General features: G+C 45.8%; 1 protein-coding gene across 2 annotated transcripts in view; it reads left to right on the top strand.

The window, feature by feature from the left end:
- The first annotated feature begins 2,240 nt into the window (after positions 1–2,240).
- Positions 2,241–3,795, top strand: part of LOC106873068 (uncharacterized) — a 17,178-nt gene continuing 15,623 nt past the window's right edge. For both annotated transcript variants that reach the window (XM_052977797.1, XM_052977796.1), the window contains exon 1: positions 2,241–2,957. The gene's annotated coding sequence lies outside the window, so the exon portion shown is untranslated. The remainder of the gene's footprint in view (positions 2,958–3,795) is intronic.

Genomic DNA, 3,795 nt, shown 5'->3' with positions numbered 1-3,795 from the left:
GTGGCAACGGGGTCTGGAGCAAGGGAAAGATCCTGGTTGGGTTGGAATGGAGGTGGGAGAGGGAGCTACGAACCAATAGACAGCGTAGGTTGCGGGCACGTTTGAAAGAGGGCAAAGGTGGGTCGGGGAAAATCGGGAGGGTGGTGGTATCTAGCTGGTAACGTGGAAGGCCCGCAGGATCTTCTGACAAAAGGGTAGAGTGGAAGGGTGGAAAAAAAGGGGAAAGGGGATGTGGTTCGGGGATCAGTATGGGGGAAGGAGAGAGGGTGGTAGTGCGATCGATTTGACGAGCGCGGGTAAGGGCAGTTTGGACAAGAGTGGATAGGTGTCCGCGACGCATTTAAACAAGAGGACCAGGTATTGGGACTGGGTCTCGAAATCCTAGTCCCGGTTGCACAAGCGTCGGAGGCGGAGAAGGAACTGGGAGTAGGAGATGGCTCATTTGGTGTGGGAGGAGGAAAAGTTGAGGTAGAAGTGGGAGTCCGTTGGTTTAAAGAAGGCGGAGGTGATGAGAGAGTGGGTGAGAGGATCAACGGAAAGAGAGATAGATCGAGGAAGTTTACGGGATGTGTCAGAGATGGTAGAGATAAATTCGAGAGAAGGGTGGGAGTTAGAAACGAAAGGGATGAAATTGGAGAGCTGTACGCAGGAGAGGCGGGTGGCGCCTATACAGACGTCTGCATAGCGACCGTATAACTCTGGGGTCGGTCCAGAGAAATGTAGGCTTCTTTCGGTTTCCATCTACCAAATACACTCACAAGGCTTTGGTCGACCCGGGGCTATAGTAGATGACCCTTCCCTAAGGTGTTACACAGTGGGACTGAACTCGGTACCATGTGGTTGGGAAGCAAACCTCTTACCACGCAGCCACGTCCACGCCTATTAGTGATATACATACTCTTTTACTTGTTTCAGTCATTTGACTGCGGCCATGCTGGAGCACCGCCTTTAGTCGAGCAAATCGACCCTAGGACTTATTCTTTGTAAGCCTAGTACTTATTCTATCGGTCTCTTTTGCCGAACTGCAAAGTTACGGGGACCTAAACACACCAGCATCGGTTGTCAAGCGATGTTGGGGGACAAACACACACACACAAACATACACACACACACACACATACACACACATATATATATACATATATACGACGGGCTTCTTTCAGTTTCCGTCTACCAAATCCACTCACAAGGATTTGGTCGGCCCGAGGCTATAGTAGAAGACACTTGCCCAAGATGCCACGCAGTGGGACTGAACCCGGGACCATGTGGTTGGTAAGTAAGCTACTTACCACACAGCCACTCCTACGCCTAAGATTTATATTAATTTTCTGTTTGCAAGTTATAATTATTAAATATCACCTCTAATTCCATATTACCTGGAAAATAAGGTATACCGTAATACTCGTGTATCATGGCACTCCGTCGGTTGCGACGACGAGTGTTCCAGTTTATCCGATCAACGGAACAACCTGCTCGTGAAATCAACGTGCAAGTGGCTGAGCACTCCACAGACACGTGTACCCTTAACGTAGTTCTCGGGGAGATTCAGCGTGACACAGAGTGTGAAAAGGTTGGCCCTTTGAAATACAGGTACAACAGAAACAGGAAGAAAGAGTGAAAGCTGTGGTGAAAGAGTACAGCAGGGTTGTAACCACTCCCTGCCGGAGCCTCGTGGAACTTTAGGTGTTTTCGCTCAATAAACACTCACAACGCCCAGTCTGGGAATCGAACTCGCGGTCCTACGACCGCGAGTTCGCTGCCCTAACCACTGGGTTATTGCGCCTCCACAATACTCGTGTAATCATGATGGCTGCATGTATGTGTATGTGAGTATGTATGCCTGTGAGCGCATTTGTGTATGTGTATGTGTAACTCTGTGTGTGTGTGTGTGTGTGTGTGTGTGTTTTGTATGTATTTAAACCTTTTATGATTAAGAACCACCGATATTTTCTATTATGCTCAACGTCCCATGAACACCACCACTACCGTAAACATAACAGCCTACCCCACTCCCACCCCCGTACCACGACAATACCACCATCATCACAACCGTCTCCAAACACCACCGCACCTACCATCACCTTTACCTCCACTATCACCTCAACCACCACCACCACCACCACCACCACCACCTCCACCTCCACCACAACAACAACATCGGACAAATCCAAATGATTACGCATTTGTTTATCGAATGTGCTCAGTGAAGCGTGTCTGTTCATAATGATGTGTAACACACCTAGTTTAGTAGTGCGTTAGCGAAGAAATTATATCAAAGTGGACTGTGTTCATCTCAATGAAGTGTGCTGACCAAAGTGGACATCATTGGCTATTATATAGAGTTGTGATATTAGTGGATATTGCTGACAGTTGCGGAAAGTCAATTGCTATCAATTGACAGTTTGAAAACCTGAGCTCTGGTTTGACATTTAGAGTCAGAACTTATCTCTGTGGTAATTCTGAAAGCAGTGAAGAATATCGGTATTTGTAGCTCTGGATTAATATCTAGAGGTAGTGCTGCCCTCCACTATAGTTTTGAATGCAGTGGATAATATTCTTTTTACTACAAGGCGTGGAATTTTGTAAGGAAGTGTTTAGTCAATAACATCGAATTCGTTGCTCAACTGGTATTGAGTCCAAAAGGGTGAAAACCTTTTTATTGAGTCCAAAAAGATGAAAAGCAAAATCGGTCTCGGCGACATTTCAAAGCAGTGAAAAATATTGGCATTTTAGGAGTTCTGACTTGACATCTAGAAACGGTGCTGACCTCTGTGGTAGTCCTGAAAGCAGTAGATAATACAAAAATTTGTGGCCAATCTTGATATTTTGTGACATTACCAATATAAGTGGACGGTCATCCGAGCAGAGGACATTACTTCACTGTCATAGTGGGCAGACCTGACAACGTCTCTCATTGTCCACTGAAAGCGTAGCTACTGCCTCAACCCCAAATTAAGGTAAGTTTTGTTTCATAATCTACTTACTTCGTGTGCATGCGTGCACGTGTGTCTGTGCCTGTGTGAGAGCCTTCGCACGTGTATGTGTGCGTGTGTATATATGTATGTGGCATGTGTTAGGTTTAGGATTGCGGTGCGTAGCGTAGCAGTTAAGGTCCTGATCTCACTCATGATCGTAAGACTGACTTCTTAATTGAGCATTCTACCTTTGAGCAAGATACTTCATTTTTCACATTACTCCAGTCCACTCCATTTAAAATAAGCACAACTGACAGCTGGAGCTGTGTCGGACTGACGTTCTGTTGATTAGGTAGTATTGCACTCTCGGTCACTTAAACGCCTTACAAACCGGAACAAGTTGCGGTCTAATGGATCTGGAGGTTGGAGGTAGTCTTTAAACTTATAACTGTTTTTGCTTAACCCTAGGTCATCTGTAATTGAGCAGATCAATAATCGAAGCTGTTCAGACCATAACGATCTCATCATTTGTTCAGGAATACGGTAACTGTGAATACAAAATCAGGATGTTGTCGTTTTTGTTGTTTTGCTCCTGGTCAAGCCTGGCCGAGGAATTCTATGGTCAGTTATTCCAGTCGCGACCATCCCGTTTTTATTCACATGTATCAGATGTAGAACAACTGTCCGTCTGTATGTCTGTCTGCTTGTCTGTCTGTCTGCTTGTCTGCCTGTCTGTCTGTCTGTCTGTCTCTCTCTTTTTCTCTCAAAAGAACTTCCATGCCTCTTTTTCACATCATTAAAAGCGTGTTCTGTTACCAATCCGTACACCTTTCTCCCCAACGATCTCTCGACTCCCTCTCGTATTCTGCTTTACACCCCC

Source organism: Octopus bimaculoides, chromosome 28 (assembly GCF_001194135.2).
Source record: "Octopus bimaculoides isolate UCB-OBI-ISO-001 chromosome 28, ASM119413v2, whole genome shotgun sequence".
NCBI classification, from domain to species: domain Eukaryota; kingdom Metazoa; phylum Mollusca; class Cephalopoda; order Octopoda; family Octopodidae; genus Octopus; species Octopus bimaculoides.
Note: the sequence above shows the minus strand (reverse complement) of the source record. Positions and strands in the feature narration are given on the sequence as shown.